Genomic DNA, 24,827 nt, shown 5'->3' with positions numbered 1-24,827 from the left:
AAAAGGCACAGTCATGACTTTTGCCATTTCGATTTTTTTCCTTTGCTCAAAGTGAGTAATTTGTATTAAGTAGAGGGAAGACAAGATTTTAATAAATCATAATATTACTGTGGGATGATGTCAATTAAGTCATCCTGCCACTAAAATATAAATTGTAACATTAGCCAGCTCCAGAACTCATTGTATGAGGGAGAGAAAACTGGGGGAAGAAAGAGGCTGAAATAGCCACATAATAATAGATAAAGGAAGCGCATAGCTGCGAAGATGTGAGGAAATGTACAACACATGGAACATAAGAACACAGGTAGAAATAGTATAAATAGGTAGAAATAGTCTTTTTATTTTGCTTAATTATATTTTGTTCATGGTTCTTATAATTTTCTATATTTAGGTACTGATTTCTTTGAAATTATATATCCCCTACATACCCAAAGTAGTATGGTTCCAGTGGCTGATCATGTTGCATACAATAGAAGCATTTCAATGCATCATTTATCTAATCTTTCAGACTCATTCTTCAGTATTACAGGAATGGTATAGCCCTTCAACTTTATGACCATAAGCTAGTATTGAACACAGATTTCAATCAATCAATCAATCAATCAATTTGTTTGATTCAGAAATTCATGCTAACATATGAAATTACAATGCACAATTCGATAGATTCCACCCTGTTTAACTCTATATTAGCCTTATTCCTGTAACCCTTTTGGGATCCTTTTTCACTAATACTCCCCCAACTTAGCTGATAAACATGGAACGATTTCACTGTTCCTTTGGTGTGTATGTATGTTCTTTGGGAGCCAAATTCATTTTTTTTTTCCTCTGGACCATGTTGGAGTTTAACTTTTGTTAAATTTTCTGGACCTAGTGATTGTTCTTAAAGAACACAGAGTTCTCCTTGCAAATAAACTGACTGTGATAAAATCATGGCATGATCTTTACTGAAGGAAAGACTTGTTCCTCATGCAGGGAAGGATGGGCCTGGAATCCAGGTGTTCAGATTCGTCAGCATCTGCCAAATCTCAACTCCTTGTATTTCAAGGCCCTTTTGTTTTCCATCTACTATTTGAGACCTAGCATTTAGCTGACCTGCTGCTGGCAGCCTGCATAGTAAGATTTTTGCTTTTTAATGATGTATTAGCGAAAAACTGCTTTAGATTTGAAATACTTATCAGAAAAGCCATATATCATAAAAAGGACCAATGCAATTCTTAAAATCATAAAGTAAAATATAAGATGCATTTTTTTCTCATAATGGTTTTGATTTGCATTTCTCTAATGACCAAGGATGATGAGCTTTTTTTCTTATGTTTGTTGGCCGCATAAATGTCTTCTTTTGAGAAGTGTCTGTTCATATCCTTTGCCCACTTTTTGATGGTGTTGTTTGTTAATCCTGAAAGTTTTATGTTGGGGTAGTAATAAAGCCTAACAGTGATTGAATGAGTTTAGAGAAGAAAAATGCACTGGGCACTGAAGTAATATTATGTTGTAATTCTATCATTGGCATATAACTGTTATGCATATATATGCACATATATCTGATTGCAACAATTTATAATAAAATAAAGATATGAACTTAATCTCAAGGATGTGATAATTCAGGAAAAGTTATAATTCAGTAAAAAGTAGGAGCAGCCCTCTTAACCTAGTTTTCTTAATAACAGAGCCGAGGTCAAAACTTATGTGCTAATATTTTATTAAGATGTGGTAGTCTCAGAAAGACAAGAATAAGACAAAATGAAAAGTGTTTCAGTAAACTTGGTCATAGTTCTGCAACACACATACAGGACTGCTTGGCCATGCTGGATATATCCTCAAAGACCGTTTAAAACAAATGGATCTTGGTATGGTCCATACAGGTGAGGAAGGGTAAACAATGTATTTGCACCTCGCATTTTTTGGTCTCTCATTGTCAAATCTACCCCACCAATACTGTCCAGCCGGAGAATGGAATATTCCCAGGACTCTCTCTCTATAAAATCTGAGGCTTTAGTTGCTGAAAATAGTTGCTAAAATTATTTTTTGTTTGTTTTGTTCTTTTAATACCTGAGAACAGAAATAGGAAGAAATGCCCAAGTGAATCGTCTCAGTTTTAGATATAATTCTCCCATTCCTCATAAGTATAAAGGCAACCTTTATCTTCTCCATAATCAGAATTATTTCAGCCAGCAGAATAAATGCACTTCATACCCATTCCAACTTGTCCATCCATATAACTCTTCCTTAGGCTTATTTTATCAGCTCTCCCAGCATATTTCTTTACTGGCTTCTAATAAAACAGGCCAAGCTATTTGTCAGTGCCTAATAGTTAGTATATATCTCTCTCCTTCCAGATATTCCTCTCCTCATATTAAGTTGATAACAAATTGTACTACTCCTAGCTCTTTCCAGTGGAAGGATTTATCTTTACCACTGTTTTTGAGGACTCCCCGTTGGTGGGGCTATAAAATGGCAGAAGTGTATCCTAGCAAATGCCAGCTTAGTGCACTAACCAATCTCTTAAACAAGGCGAAGACCTTTTCTCCTCTGTCAATTTTTCGTAGGAAATCCTTTATGAGGCCAAGGATATGAGTTAGAAGAAGAGACAAAAGTAACGTGAGAATCTGGTCCACTTATTTATAAAAATTGCTGACTTCTGAATCCGTTTAAAGCTGGACTCTAGCGCAGTTTCTATCACACAATTTGTAGCTGACGATGCACAATTTTACAAACGGATAGATATGCTATGCAGTTCACTTTTCAATCACTTGTCTTCACTAGGGCAAGTTTATGAAAACATGAGGAGACGTGTGTCAGAGAGAAAAATTCTTGGCTCTAAAATGTTCTAGAATTGTAGAATTCCAAGCTGCGTCTCTCCTATCAGGCCTTTCCAGTGACTCCTTGTACCATCTTTATACACTATACATACTTAAAGCACCATCAAATATGCTGAGTAATGTGGACTAAGTGCTTTTTCACACATCTTTGAGTGACTACAGAGCTTCTGAGTCTGTCTCAAAGCAAACACCTTCAGAGGCACCCAGTAAATGGGGCTTAGCTACACTCCTAAATGTGATATACAATGTCTCTAAAATCCAAAGACCTTCACCAAACACTGATCCTCTTCCATGAATATAGGATGTGAAAGGTGCAAAAACTCATCCTTTATCATAGAAAGCATATCCCACCACATTACAGACTATTTGAATTTTAAAGATTTCAAGATTTCGAATAGCCATTTGATCTCTGCTAATTTTATCTGTCCACCTCTGGCACACATTTTCTTTCTATATTGTTTAGGATATTAGATATCCTAAACAATATTAGATACTCCATACTTACTGGATCCAATTAGCATGATGTAATTAGTACATTGCACCAGTGGAATGTCTAATGAAATGTCAACATTACCAAAGTCCCTGCAGAATAAATTGTAAAGAGAATAAGAAAATTAACATAGCTCTCAGGCAAGACTATTAGTGTGTACTACTGCCTTTGTCAGGTAACATTTAATTGCTTTTGATTCTCTCTACTGATGGAATATCAAGATGTAATAATTCACCACTCAATACCATGTTGTTCTGTCCTCAGTAAAAGATACCATATCTGCAGTAGCAGTTGCAATTGGGGCTGCCCTTTGGTTAAGTTCAGAGTTGTCCACCACCACCCATTTGGTATCTGCAGAGGGCAGACAGACAGTTGAATATGAGGTATGGAAAGGACAGCTACACTAGCAACCTCCAAGTCTTTATTAGCATCACTAATCACTGTACATCATCATGCAATGTGTTATTGCTTCTAAATTACTATGTTGGAAAACTGGGGAGAAGTGTCAACTTCTCCAACTGTAACTCCAACTCCAACTCTATCTGGAAAACCATGATGGCATTTTTTGTTGTGTGGTGTCAGTGTCAGAAAAGACAACTTATCAAAGATTTCTTACAAAGTCTTGACATTTTTTAAAATTATGCTGGTAAATCCATGCATGTCCTTTGGCATTACAGGGCTCTTCCTCAAGGGGACCTGATCTCTACCTGTGGAAATGACCTATGGATTTGTGAACTAGAAACTGAGGGAAGAACCATACTTTTCCCTTTTTTCCATGTTTCCCGGCTTTAATGAAAGGTACAATTGGTATGCAAAAAACTGCATATAATTAATGTATACAATTTGATGGGTTTGGACATATCTGTACACTTGTGTCCACCACCACAACCCAGATAATCAACATGTCCATTCTCTCCCAAAGTTTTCTTGTGTCTTTTGTGTGTGGGGGCGGGGGTGTGTATGGTAAGGATATCTGACATGAAGTCTACCCACTTAAAAAATGTACGCTCCCCAGTTCTTGAGCTTTTATTGATACAAATCAAGTCACACCATAGTTGGCTATCCAACTCTTTTCTAGGAAAAACATACTCTATTTAGTCATTATCACAAAGCCTTGTGGATCAAGTTATCTTGATGGCCTCTCAGGTATTGTTGCCCATTAATAGTAATGCTTTCCTCGTTGATTCTGAAGGGTAAGTTTTGCCTTCTGGTTTTGGCCATGCCATAGTCCCACCATGTCTATTGATTATTAGGTTGTCCATGGCATTATCCTCCCACTGAAAACTCCACCATGCAGAGAATGATTACCATTGAAATTCTAAGAAATGTTGGAGTCCCCCTTATCAGTGGATTCCCTACTAACTTAGTCCTGTTCTTAGGAAACTCTAAGAACATAACCAGGTGATTTAAGGTCACCTGGTCTTGTATAAATCCATTCTAGCATTTCCACCTCTTTCTACTTTTGTTCCTTTTTCAACACTCTGGTTCTCTTTCACAGTTTTTGAAAACCTTTATTGAGGTTTCTCAATGAAGAAGTTCATTGAAAACTGGTATAGATACCACATAGGAATTTCCAAGACTAAAAAAAGAAATTAATTTTTTAATACAGTTGGTTCCATGAAAGTATCAGTAGTCTGGTATATTGTTTTCAACATTTTTTTTGTGGCAAATTAAGCTTTTAATATCCAAGTGGAAAACTATTTTAAGAGATCTAGTTGAAGGAGTCAGAATTGGAAATGTGTTTAAGTTTTGGGAATGTACACCAAGTTGGGTGGTATTGATGTGGTTCCAGGAAACAACTGCAGTTGAGACCCAGTAAGCTGTCTGTATAAGAAGGAGGAAGGAAAACATTGGCAAATAAGTTCTCAGAGAAAAAACAGACTAAATAAATTCTCATGTCAAGGCCCTAACCAAATGGAAAGGGGTTTAAGGCAAGTTTCCAAGCTGTACAAAGACAGAGAGATAATCAGAAAAACAAAGCCAAAGTTCATCATAAAAATGAAGCAAAGTAGCAGAGAAACATGGATTTTTATTAGGAGTATCTCCAGTTGTCAACAGTTTGTAAATCTAATCTAGAACAAAAATAAGAATAGTATTTTTGGACTCTGCATATTCTTGATAATGAAAATTATAAACCTTTTTTAAGTTAGACACAGAATTGGCAATTCTAAGGCAAGACTAACATATTTTGGTGGGTCTAAGAAGAAAGAAGCTAAGAAAATAATTCCTGCTCCTTAGTTCTGCTTGTGGGTGTGTTTTTTTGAAACAAAATTAAGTGAAATTATTAGAAAATTAGAACATCTTGCCTAAATTATAAGTATGCATTTTTCTAGTAATTCCTTTGACGTTTAGATCGACATGTTATGCTAATGTGTAAAATAACTTCTAAATAAATGTCACCTCTACCATTTTCCAGGGCCTATGAAGAAAAAAATGTAATATAAACAATAATTTTCTGTTTTTAATAAATGGTTAGCTGAACGTATACCAATCTGAAAAAAATGCTTATTATATAATTTAAAGGTTTCTGGAGGTTTTGAAGACATAAGATACCAAACTAATATGAGAATATTTATACAATCATTATAAAATTAATGAAAATACTAACACATAATTTTCAGAATTTTGGCTTGAAATGTCTTGAGTTTTATGTTCAGATATTTTGAACCTTTAATAATTAAAATAATGGTTTCCATCTTAAATCAACAGAAAAACTTAAAGAAGCCTAGAATTTTATAATTAAAAACTATTAGTATTTCAGAAAAACATGTATCATTATGATCAATTTGGTTTCGTCTTCATGTAGGCAGAATATAGTAATTCTTATTCGGTGTTAGTGAAGATGTTATGAAGGCACATATGCTTCTGAATGTTTTCTCTTCTGTTGCCTACATTATAGCATTAGAGAATGCCAGGCCAAGTGTGACATCCTCGGCAAAATTGAAAACCAGGGTGTCTCAGGTCAGTCAGTATCACGTACATAACTAAGGGATTGAGAGATTTAACAAATGAGCTGAGACAGAGATGGACACTTTGAGGAAAACATATTATTCCACCTCTTCACTTTTCTTGGTTGCATGCACTCTAGCTTATTTCCTATGAGTGCTCTTTTAAATGATTATTCAGCTGTGCCTAATTTCATGTTGAAACAATTCATAGCATTTTTAAATTCCAAAACAATGTTTGCCTTTCTATTAGTTCTCTTGGGCTCTTTTTCAAGTATGAGTTTTAAATAGTCTCTGATACGTCGGTTGTTATTGAATGCTTTGTTAATACATTTTATCATTTTATAATCATTATTTAAAGGTCTTATCCAAGAAGGGTTCTATTTTGTAAAACTCTTGAAATGTTATTTTTCCTTTCAGTTGGATCTTCTGTCTTTTATTCATTATATAATAGATTGTTCAATAAAACAAAGATTGGACAGTACCTGCTGATGGACTTGTGATTAAGTTTGTAGAGAGAATTGGCAGGAGCAAGCCAGGAGTGTTATGAGGTGTGAGGGGCTGGGGAAAGAAAGATTTCAGGAACAGCTCCCATGATCCTGGCCTAAGTTTATAGGAAACAATGCTATTTACTGAAATGGGGAAGAAGTGGGATTTAGGGCAGATGTAAAGAAAAGAAACAGACATTTTAATTTTTAAATAAATTGTGATAGAAATCTAAGCTATTTTATGTGCTGTTCTGAGTTCATAAGAATGTTTGCCTTGAAGCTAGCTGTCGGACTATTTAATGGATTATTTACTTCTAATCCTACAAATGAACCTCCACTAATTGAAGTAATTCACATATGTTTGTGTTCTTTGCCACTAAAAGAAGCTAACTAATAAACTTACCAAATTTAGGAGATGACTATTTATGGCCATGGGTATAAAAGTGTATTTTCGTTGTTTTTTTTTTTTCTCCTTTTTTGGTGCACATGTTGTCAGCAGAAAAAATAACAGTCAAATATAAATTTTAAAATATGTAGAATTCTTAAGAGTTAAGTTAAATTTCTGTTTAATTTGACACATATTTAACAGGCTGAGAGTAAATTTTAAGGATCAGAATTAGGATAACTGATGTAAGTAAAAGTCTATGAAAAACATTTAAAATAGAATTATAAAGATTAATAAGTTGATAGGTATCCAGGAATGAAGAAATCTTTATCTTCCCAGTTAGGAGGAAACCTCATTCTACCTAACCTAGATAGAATGGATTAGGTTCTTTGCAACTGAACCCTAAAGGACAACACTCCAAGGGGAAATTAATGTGAAATAAAATGCTGAACTTCAAGAAATTGGTTGTGATGGAGATCTATTCTGTCATATATATATATATATAAGACCTATATGAAGTATTTGAAGCCAGAGGAAGTTAGCAAAGGTACATAGTGCCAGAGAAAAATCCCAACTGAATATATAAATTATATATGAGTAAGTGTAAGAAATATTTTTAAAGTACAGTTTTATATGCCAAGGAAGAATGGTGGAGTGTTGTGAGAGATCATGTCAGCAACATCATCTTAGATTAGGAAAAAATGCCAAATTGGGTGAGTTCTGGGGATATCAACCGTGATTTTACTATTTGTATGAGGCTCTGTTTTTGTGCAGAAGGACAGTGGGTAGCAGTGCAATTTTAAGGAAAGGGAGATCTGTTTTTAGTGGAAATGAGTAAGCACGTTGCTATGTCTCCCAACCTTAAAACTTTTGACTTTGTGCCAGTATGTACTTGAAAAGGTCCTTGAGGTGGAAGCTAGGCATAGCCAGGAAAAAAAGTGGTGCATTTCGGGGAACCACGGAGAGAAAGGGAGAAGAGGTGGATTCACAACTCTGTTAATTCACATTTTCCATTTTACTACATTTAACATTTTACAGTGTTTAACCATTTTTATGAAACAATATGATAGAAAGCACACACATATGTACATATGCTTTGAGGTTACTGTTACAATTACTTATTTATTAGATAAAAAGAACAATAAAGAACTGGAACTTTTGCATTATATAGATTAAAAGATACACTATTATACTTGACAAATTTTGTTCATGAATAGATTCTTATTTGAAAGTTTTTGGTTAGGGATAAGTTAGAATATATAACTCAGAAAATATAACATGATTTCTAAGTTTGAGTAGATTGTCAAAGCAATCAAATACATGGAAGAGTGGTTAATCATTTTTTTCTTAAATGTGCAATAAAATTACTAGGGCCATGAAACTTAACAATAACAAATAAAAACATTTCTTGACAACAAAATAAACGACTAACATACTTGAAAAAGAAGCCATACTCATAAAATTTGCTCTAGATTTAGCTGTGTTAACATTCAGAGGAAGTTGTCACAGAGCAATGAACCTGCAGTACACACAGATGGCCCTACCTGTAGGAACAGATATCTGTACTCATCTGTGACAGCAGATCAACACTTTATTCTTCTTATTTTCTCTAGAATTTCTGAGTTACTATTTTTCTATGTAGAAACAAAATATGCATTTATAATTGTCTTTAACTTTTGGAATTATATTAATTGAATTAGTTTGAATCATAATTATTATTCTATTGACAAAATGAAATCATTTTCATAGTATTTGATTGATTTGATTAGTATTTTAACCTATAAGGCAGTTAGAAAAAGTTTTATTATAGATATATATGCATTAGGAAACTGACCCAGAAAAAATCAACATTATTCAACTTCTAAATTCCAACCAAGGATCAACAAAATAAATCATTTGGTTACAAAACGGTGCTACAGTATTTTGCTATAGATGTTATTACTTGTAGAGACTTGACTTTGTGCTTAAAGATGACTAAAATTACCTTACTATAAGTTAAAATAAATCAACTTAATACTTTCATTTGCCAGACATGATGGCTCACACCTGTAATCTCAGCACTGTGGGAAGGCAAGGTGGGAGGATCGCTTGAGCCCAGGAATTTGAGACCAGAGTGGGCAACACAGTGAGACCTCAACTCTACAAAATTTTAAAAGTTAGCTGGGTATGGTAGTGCATGCCTGTGGTCACAGCTACTTGGGGGGCTGAAGTGAGAGGGTCACTTGAGCTGGGGAAGTTGAGGATGCAGTAAGCTCATTATCCTGCCACCATACTCCAGCCTGGGTGACAGAGTGAAACCCTGTCTCAAAATAATAATAATAATAATCATAAATTAAAGAACACTTTAATTCAATTTTAAAGATCCAGTACAATATTTTTGTCTCACCATCACCTTGATGATTTGTGGATTTTCTTTTCTTTTTTAACTTTATATAATAAAAAGTAGAAGAAAAATTAGAGCAGCAAGGAAGCTAGAAGAGAATAAATAATCACGACTTATTTGTACCTTGTCCCTAAGATGGTTAAAGACTTCCCTTAAACTTTCCTAAAATTAATTTGGAAATGTGATTAGGTCCCATATGACTAGAGACAGAAAAGTTCTAAGACTTCTGTCTATAATATCTTGTCCTTATCTGACTTGAGTTCCCAAACCTTTTTTCCAATCTAAGTTCATATTCTGAGAAATATTTTCTAATTCACTCCCCAATTACCAGTGTGATAACCCCTCCTTCTTGATATTATATACTTTTAGCATTCTTTACTGATCTCCTATAATGTACATTGTGGCTATAATTATTATTACTTTATCATTTATATTCTGTGCCATGTGTATCAGTGATGCAATTCTGCATTCCAGGTGATTATGGCTCACCATTCTTCTTCCATTTGCCAGTTTTGGGATGTGTAGGGCAATATCACTTTGGCAGAGAAAAAAGGAAAAAAAAAATTATTCATCTTCTAATCATTGCTTCAATCAATCCTGAAGCTTATCTTATTAATATTTCTGTATTTTTCTTAGTTTTAATGGATTTGCAGTTATATTCAGGCTAAAGTGTCATAAAATGTATTTATGAGGTTCCATAAGCTGTTCTTAGAACTTATATGAACAATCTTAATCCATTATCTCACAATTTGTGAAGCTGATAATAATTATCCCCATTATTGGGATCAGGAAACTGAGGCCTAGAAAAGTTAAAAACATACCCAGGTACACATACTAGTGAGTGGCAGAGCCAGGATTCCAATTCAGGCAGTTTGGTGTGATACCCAATCCTTGTAAACAATATGCCATATTGCTTCTGCTAGCTCACAACTCACTGTATGTGTCTACCTTGTACTTTAGTTCTTTGCAGATAACTTTTTTATTGGTATTTATTGGTATACATATCTCCAGTATTCAGCATCATGCTTGCAACATAATCAAATACACTATTATGGGCAATATGGGGTATGTTCCTTCTGTAAGATAAAAATTAGTGGGTAATAATCTACTCATTAATTGTTTCAGCAAAAAAGAAAAAAATTAACTAGAGAAACTAAAAAACTACGGTCATTATTTTTGTCTAGACACTTCCCCAATGGCATCTGTCCTAAATATTCTTCAATATTTGTTCCCAACATGTTTTGAAGATATTATTTTAGTTTACAGAATAATAGCATTTGAATAGCCTGGTGGTCAACGACTCATCTCACTTTATTATCGATTTTTTATTCAAAAATTATTAAATACATGCTAAGTATGTATTGAACCATGCTATGGTGTCAGTGAAGTCCCTTTCAGTATTGCCTCTTGATATTATGCAGGAGGTTATTTTATTTATTTATTTATTTAGAGACAGAGTCTCCCCCTGTCGCCCAGGCTAGAGTACAATGGCGCGATCTCGGCTCACTGGAAACTCCACCTCCTGGGTTCAAGCGATTCTTCTGCCTCAGCCTCCCGAGTAGCTGGGATTACAGGCGTGCACCACCATGCCAGGGTAATTTTTGTATTTTTAGTAGAGATGGGGTTTTGCCATATTGGCCAGTCTGGTATCGAACTCTTGACCTCAGGTGATCCACCCGCCTCAGCCTCCCAAAGTTCCGGGATTACAGGTGTGAGACATTGCGCCCAGTTGGGAGGTAATTTTAGAAATTCTGTTAAATATTGGCTTGAGGAAATATGCACATGGTGATCCCTTATTGTCATTTCCAGTGTCTCAGAGAAGTCGGCTATAGTCAAGGGCTTTTGATTTATTCTCCTATAAATAATATAAGAAACAACAGTCGATAGTGGTTTGTTGGTTCAGTGGGTTTGATTTTTAGTCTTGAGAAAGAATATGGAAGAGAGAAATGAGAAAAGAAAAATAAGTTCAATATTCCAATAGGTATTTTGCTACAGCTACAATTATAATTCTAAAATTTAGTTACTGTTTTTTATTGATAATTCATTTTTTTGTTGAAAGCAATATTATTTCTTCTGAGTAGCATATCACGGTGAATCAAAGACTTAAAACCGTTATTAGCATAAATGTTTTCTTTTCTCCATTAACTCTTACCACACTAAATAGAATTATTTTAACTGTTCCTTACTTAGTAATTACCATGTGGCTTTTTAGTGCTAACTTCTGTAATAAAAAGGAAATGTATGAACATATTTAATTGAAAATTATAGTAATAAAAAAGATGCATTTCACTTATCTTACCTAGAATAATTATTTTCTTGTTTTCTATGTTAAAGTATGCTACTTTAAAGATGTCATTATTTTTTTTTATAAAATATGTATCTTATGGAGAAAACTAAATATACATGCTGCCTGCTTTATTTTATTTTTAAAAAATTATTGAGATTTTTTTAAACATTGATAAACTTTATTATTTGTAGCAGTATTAGTTTTACAGGATAATGAGTGGTAGTACAGATAATTCCTATTTACCCTGTTCTATCCCTCCAGTTTTCCCCATTATTAGGGTTCAATATTGAATTGCACATTCTATAGGTTCTGACAAATGTATACAATATCATTTATCCACCACTATTGTATTATACAGAATAGTTACACTACACTAATATTCTTTCGTATTTCACCAATTTACCTCTTGCTCCCTCTTACTGAATCTCTGTCAACCACTGGACATTTTACTGTCCCTATAGTTTTATCTTTTCTGTAAAGTCAATTGGTCGGAATCATATAGTATGTAGTATTAAATATTCGCAGATTGGCTTCTTTTACTTTGCAGTACCCATTTATGGTGCTCCTTGTCTTTTCATGGCCAGTATCTTATTTCTTTTTATTAGTGCGTAATAACCCACAGTAGAGATGTACCACAGTTAAGGTATTCATTCGTCTATTGAAGGACACTGTATTACTCAGTGTTCTCCAGAGAAACGATCAATAGGATGTATGTGTTTATCGGCCTGTCTGCCTGTCTGTTGGTTTCTTTATTTACTAGAAAGAATGGGATCAGCCTACCATTTAAATGTAAATCTCATCCAAAAACACCCTCACAGACACACCTAAATAATGTTTGGCTAAATATCTGTGGAATCCATGACTCCATGATCCAGTCAATTTGACACAAAAAAAGTGACTCATCACAAATATCTTGGCTGCCTCCCAGTATGGAAATCAGAAATAAATTTTATGTAAATATTACATAACTTTTTTTGTGTGTGGATGTAAGTTTCTAAATCATTTGAAACAATACCAAGGAGTGTAATTGCTGGAACATGTAGTGAGAGTATGTTTAGTTTTGTAAGAAAATATTAAACCATCTTCCAAAGTGAATGTACCATTTTGCATTCCCAACATCAGTGAATGAGGGTTCCTGTACCAGCATGTGCTGCTGTCAATGTTTTGAATTGTAGCCATTCTAATAAACGTGTAGTGATATTGCATTATTATATTTAATTTTTAATTCTCTAGTGACATATCATGTGGACCATAATTTGAATGCTTGATTGCCATCTGTATATCTTTTCTGGTGAGGTGTCTATTCAGATTTATTGCCCCCTTTTAAATTGGGCTGTTCATTTTCTTATTGTTGATTTTTAAATGTTCTTTCTATATTTTGGACACAAATCCTTCATATGACTTTCTCCCTGTCTGTTATTTGTAATTTCATTTTTTAAAAAGAGTAATGGTTTTTAATATTAATGAATTTCTATTTATCCAGTTTTTCTTTCATAGATCCTGTTTTTGTTGTACCTAACACGTCATTATTAAGCCCAAAGTCACCCAGATTTTCTCATACACTATCTTCTAGGAGTTTTATATTTCCATTTTACATTTACATATGAGCTCTATGTCTAGAGTATTAATTTTTGCAGGTTCATTAGTTGAAAATATCCTTTCTTAATTAAATTGCCTTCAATTATTCATCAAAGATCAGCAGACTGTATTTGTTTTGGTCTATTGCTGGGTTCTCTATTTTATTCCATTGTTCTATTTATCTATTACTTTGTCAGTATCAACTGCACTGATTATTATAGGTGTATAGTAAGCCTTGAACTATAGTAGTGTCAGCCCTGGACAGTCTTTGTTCTGCTCCTTTAATATCCTTGGTTATTCTGTGTCTTTTGCCTTTCCACACAGACTTAGAATCGGGTTCCTCATATCCACAAAAAGCATGCCAGGATTTTCACTGGGATTATATTGAATCTGTAGATCAAACCAGAAGAATCCTACATGTTGACAATATTGAGACTTTCCACATATGCAGAATATCTCTCCCTTTATTTATATTTCTTTCATCAGTGCTTTGTAGTTTTCCTCATGGAGATCTTATACACATTTTGTTAAATATATATTTAAGTATTTAATTTTTTTGGAAATATAAATGGTATTATATATTTTTCAAATTCCACTGTTCATTGATGGTATATAAGAAAGCAATTGGCTATTATATATTAACCTTGTATCTTATTACTTTGCCATAATTGCATATTGCAGTTTTTTTGTTTTTATTATTGCTGTTGTTTGGGATTTTCTACATAAACAATAATGTTATCTGTGAGCAAATACAGTTTCAGTTCTTTATATCTCTATCTATCTATCTATCTATTTATCATCTATCTATCTATTATTTTCCTGACTAATGGCATTAGCTGGAACGTCTCATATGATATTTAAAACATTGTTCCTGCTGCAACAACAAGCTATGTGTGACTATACTTTATCTTGTTGCTTATTTCTCTCTACAGTTGAAGATCAAATAACTTGAAAAGTAACTACATTGGAAAATCTTCTAAGTATATTTTAATTTTGAAACAAAATAAAACTAGACAGTTTGCCTAAATTAGTGAGAAAAACATTAGTTTAAAAATTAGAGAATGCATGTCATAGGAAATAATACAACTAAATAATCTAAAAGAAGAGATTTTATACAATGTGTTATACATTTATATGAAAGAAACCCTTTCTTAATACAATTTTCATGTTAATTGTGTCATTTCATTCATTACTTAATGTACAATTGGAAAGTTTGAAAAAGCTAGTTTATATTCAAAACAAAACAAAAACGAGAATGATTTGATCTTAGGAATTCATTATGCATTATCAGTTATATTGGTAAAATTAACTAAAAAAGCTGGGTTCTTCTATCGAAAAATCATCTCACACTTGTTAGTCTACTGTGTATCTACATGGAGTAAACAACATACTATGTATTAATAAGACCCCACTTAATCTGGGATATTTTGAAAGGCCTTAATGTGTCGGATAAATGGTAGATATAATGAAAAATGTCTTTTAGTGGAATTGATAGTAAAAGATTTATGCCTAGCTAGCTTAAAGAAAAAAACAGTACTTTTGTGATATAGCTAATTAATACTTACCAGGAAAGTATTATAATATTAGGACCAGAACAAGACACTGTTTTCAAAAGTAAACATACAACTTTACACAGATATAGTTACTTTTCTCCCTGTAAAAAATTTATATAAGTGCTATATCATTCTGTATTTGCATTTACCTTATAAGATGTTTTATCTACAGTAATTTGGCTATTGTATACAGTGGGCCCTCCGTATCCTTGGGTTCTACATCTATAGATTCAACCTCAAATAGAAAATGTTTGGGAAAAAATGGATAGTTGTGTCCATACCGAACATATATACATTTTTTTCTTATCATTATTCCTTAAGCAATTAAATACAACAACTATTTATGTAGCATTTATATCATATTAGGTAGTGTAAGTAATCTAGAGATGATTTAAAGTGGCCAGCAGTGTGTGTAGGTTATATGCAAATACACCATTTTATATAAGGGACTTGACTGTCTGTGAATTGCAATGTCTGGAAGGGGTCTCACCACAACCAATCTACCACAGATACTGAGAGATGACCGAACAGACTTTGCAGAGCAGTTTCTTTTCCAGGTATAAGTGTGATTTCAATTTGCTGTGAAATTTGAAAAAAGAATAATATACACTTTTTACATCAAGGGTACTTTTTTCTTATCCTACTAACACATCCTCTAATCAAAATAAATAGGAATATATGAATTGGTTTAAGCTAAACACCCCTCCAAAGTTTCTTACACATATTTTTTGCATAATAAACAGCATTGCTACCACATGGTGTTCAATCTATTTGTGTGTCCTACGTAATCTCATCAATTCTTTTTGCATATTTTGTTACCAAGCCTGTCATGAATGTATTACTTACTATTTTTCTTGTTTCTCACCCACATTTTGTCCATAGGATTTTCTAAATAGATGACAGCCACAAACATATTCTAATGTTCTCACTCATCACTATTTTGTAGTATTGATATACCCATGCCACTACCACAGTTTATGCTATCTGTGAACTAAAACAAACATTTTTTTAAGTTCACACATTTTCAGGTGGCTCTGTTAATGTTTGAGAGCTGGTGAATATCTTACAAATTATATAACAAATTCTTCCTGATAAAATATTAACACCTACATAGTCTCTTGATCACTCAACATAATTAGTTCTCAAAAGGTCAATAATAATAATACATTATTTACATTATCAACAATTACAACAATATTTACTGAATGCTTAATGACCTTGTGTATCAAATTGTATCAGTAAACCAACGTGGCAGACATTATTATCCACTTTTAAGAGATGGAGAAATTGAAGTTTGTAGATAAATGTCTTGCTCAGGATTTACAAAGAAGGTTAGTGATGCAAAGAATTTTTAATTCAGAGATTCTGATTTAAAAAAAGTCTAATCATTGTGCTGCTCTAGTTTATTTATTTGTGAACACTTCACAATTATTTCCTAATAAGTATTTTTGCTGTTTTCATTGATACAGTAGAAATCAAGAAGTAATTTATTTATTTATATTACTATAAACCTTTTAAGTTTACAGAATCTTTAATAGCTATACAACAATTTCAAGACAAAAAAAAAGGATCTTTCATGAGCAGCAAAATGTATCAACATTTATCTGATGGCATGCAGCAAAGTCTCACCACCACCACCACCATCCTCACCACACCACTTCTCTACTAGGCTGAAAGCTGCTTAAAAATGGAGCTCATGAAATTTATCATGAGTGTCTAAATTGATCCTTCACAGTGTACTTAGTATACTATACTGATTAATTAATTTTTGCATACCTATTTTGTTGGAAAGAAAAAGGAATAGATTGCCTCAGATAGATAATAACATTTTTATTCTCAAATTTCAAAGGAGAGCTTCATTTCTTTCGTCATTGTCATTTGACTCTAAGAGACATTTTGGAAATGTATATTCAATTTTTCTTTTCTTTTTTTTTGAGATTTGGAAGAAAGAAACCAGGCTATGGTGGTCATGCCCTATAATAGAAATAATTCTTTATTTTTAAAGCTCAACATAATTGGAAACAATCAATATTGGAAAGATAATCTCACTATGACAATTCTATATAGATGAGTAAACCTATATGGGTAATAATAACTTACTGCCTCAGAGTTTAAATGCATGTCATTCAACAAGTTTTATTTTCATAATTAAAATTTGCAGCTTTATTTTACATTTTTAACTCATACTTCTTTTAAGTAGTAAATAGAGACGGAAATAGTAAATAGAAGTAATTAGGTGAATAGTATGGTCCAGTGATTTCTACTTGGATGGCAGCTCTGTTCGAATTTTGTGTTGCTCTTTCCAGTATCTCAGATGGCTTCAGGTTGTCAGATGGCTTCCCATTGCTGGTCTTGGAATAAATTTGCTATTTAGTGCACAGGTGATCAGGTGTGACACAGCTCTGCAGAAAACCTTTCTTCACACTTGATAGATGTGTGTCACTTTGTAGAGTATAAATGGTGTCCGGTGAAGCAGTGTTGCTGTAGAGGGTACCTTGCAACAAAGGACATGGCATAGATATTAAACCAGTTACAGTTTTAATTACAAGAGTTCTCGTTCAGGAATTCTATAGACTCTAAGAGGTTACTTATCACACAGGTGGAAAGTGAAGGCTGCGTTACTAGTCACTGAAATGAATATCAGTAATATCTGGTTGCTCTGGGTAGTATCCTATAATTAAGTAATTAGTTAAGTATAATAATTTGGAAAAAAATTATAAGCAAGGCTCAGAATATGAGATAATAGATGCTCATTAAATATTAGATCATCTTTTTTTCTGGAAATGAATAGCTACAGTAACAACAAATAAAAATTTACAAAGCATCATATTTTTTCCTGGAAGTTGATTCATAAAAGCAAGAAAACTATTTAAAGACATAAAGCATATTCATGGATATGAAAGTCTTTAAAATTTAATTGGGGATGCAAAATAACTATATATCACAAAGTATTGTATATAATTAGTACTGGGGAATAGCCTTTACCTATATGTCTTTGGGTGCTTAAATTGTCAGATTATGTGCAGATTCAATGAATAGACCAAAATTTTATGTTTAAAAATTAAATCTCATCTCTTATTTTGAAAAATCTTTTGGTGAAACTATTTATATTAAGTTTTATTGTAAAGATAATGCCTCATTTCAAAGAATCTTGGGGCCCATCACGTTTTGCAGAGCATGTGTAAGGAATGCATAGTTTTCATCATACCCATACTAGAATGTGTAGCATAATCTCCATTTGAGATGAATTAACGAAAACATCTTGACGTTATGATTATGGACATCTGCCTTTGTTTACATTCATCTCAGCTTAATGCAGAAAATGTCAAAGAAAGAATGTGGGGGTGAAAATTGTGTATCTTTCGGTTTTACTTTCATTGCTTAGCACAAAGGATGAAAAGGCATTGTGCTTCTTGTGTGGTAAGCATTTAGCTAATGGATGCAGAAAGCAAACAAAGCGGAAAGGAAATGTTTTATTGCCCCATTCTGGACCATATGGATTTTTGCTGCTTTTGTTATTGTTGTTTTTGTTGTTGTTGTTGTTTAAATGATTTGAAATATCTGGAACTTCACCAAAATCTGGAACTGTACCAACACAAAACTTTGTCTTAAAACATCTCACAATTTTGCTTATTCTCTTGCCAAGCAAAAGAAGTCACACATGTTTGGATAGAATAGAGAAGTCAGAGAACTGAAAATAAAAAGGACAATATTTTCGTTAAAGTAGTTTAATTTTTTGTCCCATAACAATAAAGACAAATGGAAAACAGAAAATACTTTGATGAAAAACATGACACTTTGATGAAAATACTTTGATGAAAATCACAAAGTAATCTGACTCTGTTCAAATGAAATCATAAATATCCTCGGTTAATACATATTTATATATTATGCACTTATTTTAATATATTTTTAACTGAGGATATTTATCATATTGAAGTATGTCCTTTTATTATCAGGACAAATGGATATCAACACTCACATTTTGTTTTATATGTATATAACTGTCTTTTATTTATATATAATTGTCATATACAATTGTCTTCTTGATATATATGCTTGCAAAATCAGCTTGCATTTCCACCGACTCTTATTTTCCAGATAAATCTGAAATTCAGAGCATTTTTGTACAAGTGTCCATTATCTTAATTCAATCTAGAAGATGCAAGCAAATTCCACTTTCAAACGTATATGCATACTAACTTGCAATTCTTTTTCATATATTTTAATGCTGTAAACTTTCATAAATTCTTCTGTTTAATGTCTAATGAAAAAATGAGAGGGTAATTTTTGAATTTTTACACTGAATTCAATTATTTTTTCAAGATGACTGTGTTAGCATTTCGTACAATAATTGGTCTTAATATAAAGAGGTATTCTTTTCTATTTTAGAAATAATTTACGAATATCTTCCTGTGCTAAAAAATATATTAGCATTGTTACCCTTCCCCTCCCCAAGCATGTCCTTTTCCTCTAACTTACTATTTGCTACAGAGTTTAGTTAAGGCAATATTTGGTGTTTACATTTCTGTGTTTATTTATGAACATCTGGTTAACCGCAGAGACATGTTGATTAGTGCTAAAGGCAGAATGGCAACATCAGCCTCACCTGGCAGCTTTTCAGTTGTAGTAGTAGCTCTGGGAGACACTTCTAGAATTTAAATTGGAATCTACACATTAGCAAGATTTCCCAGGTATGCTTTTGAAGATTCTGATTTAGTAGATCTTAAGTATGACTTGAGATAAAATTATCTAAATATCTCCAAAAATATCTTACATGACGCCAGTGCTCTGGTTCTCCAAATACTCTTTGTAGCAAGAATGTAGGAAACCATGATTACCTTTTCTCTTGGTATAACATTTTCTAACAACTATATTCAAATTGTCTTTTTCCACTTATTTTTTAAAATAAATATCTGTCAATAATCCAGGCCTGTATTTTCTGACAGGACTCAATACAGTCAAATGCACCAGGTTACAGATCTTTCTTCTTCTTTTTCCCCCCTTCCCTTTGGGAAAAAGACCCTTGCAATTTTACATTGGCTCTTCTATTCTGATTTAAAAAGGTTGAGCTTCACATCAGACTCAGCTGTAGTCCTAGATCACTATTAACTAGCATCAGACTCTGGACAGCCATAGAACTTGTGGGACCTAGTGAATATATGAAAACCCTCTTTCAAAAAGCAAGAAAAAAGTGTCAATAATGGGACTAAAATATAAAACTTTCATTGTTTTTTCTGTAGTTTCATCTCTCTCTCTCTCATTGTCATGGTATCTTTTTAATTGTTTTTTTCTAAGTTTAAAAAATGAGATTATTAACACAATTTTTTAGTGTTCATCTTTATATTACGCAATGCCTATTTTAAATACATTCCTAATAGCTTGTAACTCATGTGAAGGATCACCAAAATTACTTAAATTTTATTGCATCATTTGTAAACTCGCATGAATCTCATTCTTAGAAGTGTGAAAGCACTACACAAAACTACCTAATGTATTGTTATTTCACTTGGTAAACCCATTCTACCAACATTCTATACTACTGGTTTACTGATGAGTAAGAAAAGAAGCTGTGACTACCTGACATTTCCCTTTCCTTCTTTGTCATCATTTTTTTTATTGCATGTGATTTACTAATACGGGGAAGTAACATGAAAAATAAAGAATATGAGAGTTCCTTGGACATTCTTGTTTCTTAGAATGTGATTAGCTTTTTATGCTTTTTTTTTTTTTTGGCGGGGAAGGGGGGGGGTGTGTATGGAGAGCATGTCCCCACCGTATTGCTCAGGCTAGTCTCAAACTCCTGGCCTTAAGGAATCTTCTTGCCTCTTTGTCCCAAAGTGCTGGGATGACAGGCGTGAGACACCATGCGTGGCATTTTATGTGCTTTCAAAGCAAGTTCTGGTTCAAAAGGAATGTGTTGCTTCTCAGGCTGTCAGTGCCCCACTTAATCATATATGCAACACAATTACCTTGCACCAGCTTGGGGTCTTGCTAAACTCCAGGGCATCTTGTGACCTCCAGAATTGTGTGCTCCTGAGGCATGTAGAATGCTATATACAAATGGAATGTTACAGAATTGCAAACATATATTTTCTCCTTATGTACATGTGACATTCATTGTCCTATAGGGTGTCACTTACAAAAGGTCAAATATAGAATTATTAAGAATTTCAAAGGCAGTTAGCAAGGCATTAAACCGAGTTCAGGGTTTCTGCTCCGTGCTACTGCACTGGTGGGACATCCTTCAGCTGGCCTGGACTAGCAAACAGAGCTTTGGCTTTTACTCTTATGTAATATCACTTACTTCCATGAGCCCATGTCTTTTTCTTTATTGAATAATTTATTTATAGGGCAATTTTCTCTCTTTTACAATAGGATCACAAAAATGATTGCAAGTAGTCTGTGATCCATGTAGGAAAATATGGCTTATGTAATGTAATTCAGTATGTGGATTTTTACTTATTCAATTTTTGTTATGACATTCACCTGCATTCCAATTCCTACCTGGCGCTATTGGATATAAAGCCACTTTTGTTTTCTGTCTCAAAGATGATCTTCCTATATTCTGTTTAGGCAAAGAAAGTAAGCAGCTGACTGTGAAATCTGAGAGAAAGAATTTCTCCTTACATACACTACATCAAATGCACATATTTTCAATGTGTCGTATACTCTGGGATTTGGGTAACTCGTGCCAAAATTGCTGAGCCTTTCTGGATTCTTGTCTTTACAACGGGCACATTCTCATTTGTGTTCACCATTAAACAAGTAGGTATGTTTATGCTTCAACATCAGCTATAATTTAACAAAAGCTTTCCATCTTCCAGTATGTTGCTGACTTATCTGTTTATAATCTTTCCTTCACACTTTTCAAATAGTATTTATTATTTTAATAAAAATAACACTTATTTTAAAATTATAATAGTTATCTGAACATAGGAGTTTTTGTTGGTTTTGTTTTCAGTTTTGCAATATGTTTTCTGAAAATTTTCTGGAAGTCAAAATGTGCAAAGAGGATTTTGAAAAGCCAAATGGTTTTTAGGTTTATGTTTTAATGTCGCAGATGATCAATGATGCTTTCTCACTGTAGAAATGTATTAGTAGCTTTTTTTTTTTTTTTTTTTTTTTTGCATTAGAAGACAAAGCAGGTCGGACATGGTGGCTCACGCCTGTAATCCTAATACTTTGGGAGGCCGAGGCAGGCGGATCACCTAAGTTCAGTTCGAGACCAGCCTGGCCAACATGGTGAAACCCTGTCTCTAGTAAAAGTACAAAAATTAGCCAAGCGTGATGGTGGGCACCTGTAGTCCCAGCTACTCGGGAGGGTGAGGCAGGAGAATTGCTTGAACCCGGGAGGCAGAGGTTGCAGTGAGCCAAGATCGCACCATTGCACTGTAGCCTGGGTGACAAGAGGGAGACTCCGTCTCAAAAAAAAAAAAAAAGGTAGACAAAGCAAATGAAAAATCAAACAATAAACATTATTAGTTTGAATATCTTAAAGGATAATTTCCAGAGGCACTCAGACTTGAACATTTTTCTTGGCAGTGACACTATGATATTATCTATTACAAATTTACATTCTTTAGAATTCCTTGGGAATATTCTTTGTTTAAGCTCATCATCTTATAAAGATTTAATAATTGGGATATATAGCAATTTGAATTTAGAAAATGAATTTATATAATATGTAAGTAAAAATAATTCTTAATAATCATATAAAAATTTTATCATTCATATATAGTCTGGCATGGTTCAAAATATAATGAAAAAATTATTGTAATGGTTTTTTTTTGGCAGAGTCTTGCTCTGTCCCCAGGCTGGAGTGCAGTGGTGTGATCTTGGCTCACTGCAACCTCTGCCTCCCAGGTTCAAGCGATTATCCTGCCTCAGCCTCCCGAGTAGCTGGGACTACAGGCATGCGCCACCACGCCCAGCTAATTTTTGTATTTTTAGTAGAGATGGAGTTTCACCATGTTAGCCAGGATGGTCTTGATCTCTTGACCTCGTGATGCACCTGCCTTGGCCTCCCAAAGTGCTGGGATTACAGGCATGAGCTACTGTGCCAGGGCTGTAATGAAATTTTTAAATGAACAAAGGCAGACATAGTCAACACTACACTTGTACTTCTAATAGAGCAATATTCTTCCTCTCATTATCGTCATTAATAATTTATGATCATTATTTTTCTACATTTATTATAATGTTCAAAAAGCATTCAGTATTTTTCAATACATCATCTGAAATGATCAATCAACCACTTCATTATCTTGACTACATAGAAGCAATAGGGAAATATTTGAAATATTTAACAACATCTTGCCCAACCAGGGCAGGCACTGACTTTAACAACCTTTAAGATGGAGCCAGTATATACAGGTTCAGCATCATCCGCAGATCCAGCATTTAAGGGGTCAGGCAGAATACTAGTTTAGGAATAATGCAGATTACTTTCAGGAAAAAAGTGTCTTTGGACTAATCAAATATATGCATTAATAAAGAGTCTAGGAGACTATAGTGACAGACTCTGGCTTGCAGGTTTTTGGAAAATCATATATTATAATTTCACTGTGAGTGTGGTCCATATTTCTTCTTTATACCTTAAACATCAGAACAATATTATGAAACTGTGGCATTAAATATTAATTTGCTGATGAAAGGTATAATTTCAATACATGTTTATAGTGAAAGGAAAACATTAATCAAATACAACTAAATGATAGAATAAAATGAACACCGTCTTTTTTCTTTTTTTTAAATTATCTTAAGAAAATTTGTAACTGTTTCCTTACTTATGGAAAAAATAAAAGTTGTAAATCTAACTTACATAAACCACAAAAAAACTAAATACATTATTTTGTTCACTTTAGTTATTTACGCTATGTTTACATAAAGTGAATAACAAATTTCCAAATGGCTAAAAGTTTCTACTCGATTATGCTATGATCAAACTTAATAAATAAAAAACGTCATCTAATTCTATGGACATAATATGTTATTTTTTCAGCCCTGTTTCATTTAACATTATGTATTTATCTGCTCCTCAGTTAAAGCAGATATAAGCGATACAATGTTATATGAGACTATCATATCAAATATGTTACTATCATTATTGCAAATGATTCCTCAATTTAACCTTTTTTAAGGCTTTGTGTAACAAAGAAATACATTTAATTGTGTTTGGGCCAGGCGTGGTGGCTCATGCCTGTAATCCCAGTACTTTGGGAGGCCGAGGCAGGCGGATCACCTGAGGTCAGGAGTTCGAGACCAGCCTAACCAACATGGAGAAACCCGGTCTCTACTAAAAATACAAAATTAGCCAGGTGTGGTGGCACATGCCTATAATACCAGCTACTCGGGAGGCTGAGGCAGGAGAATCACTTGAACCCAGGAGGCGGGAGTTGGAATGAGCTGAGATCACACCATTGCACTTCAGACTGGGCGACAGAGTGAGACTCTGTCTCAAAAAAAAAAAAAAAGAAAGAAGGAAGGAAGGAAGGAAAGAAAGAAAGAAAAAGAAAGAAAGAAAGAAAGAAAAGAAAGAAAGAAAGAAAGAAAGAAAGAGAAAGAAAGAAAGAAAGAAAAAGAAAGAAAGAAAGAAAAGAAATACATTTAACTGGGTTTAAGTAAAAGGAACATCTGTCAACATTGTATACCTTTCCTTAGGGATAATAAGCTGTTGCAGTTGTTTGTTGTTTAGTAACTAAGTTACCTGGTGTGGCATGAACAAACATATTTGAGATTTCATGTTTCTTCCTGCAGTGACTTTTATGAATTACCACACTCTATTTAAAATACATGCTAATGTTCTATATATAATAGGACTTATATATCTTAAGTGGATTCTTGGCACAGAGAAATAAATATGTTTCACTTTATGGCAGCTGCTGAAGAGTCCAATA

Source organism: Gorilla gorilla, chromosome 14 (genome assembly GCF_029281585.2).
Source record: "Gorilla gorilla gorilla isolate KB3781 chromosome 14, NHGRI_mGorGor1-v2.1_pri, whole genome shotgun sequence".
NCBI classification, from domain to species: Eukaryota; Metazoa; Chordata; class Mammalia; order Primates; family Hominidae; genus Gorilla; species Gorilla gorilla.
Note: the sequence above shows the minus strand (reverse complement) of the source record.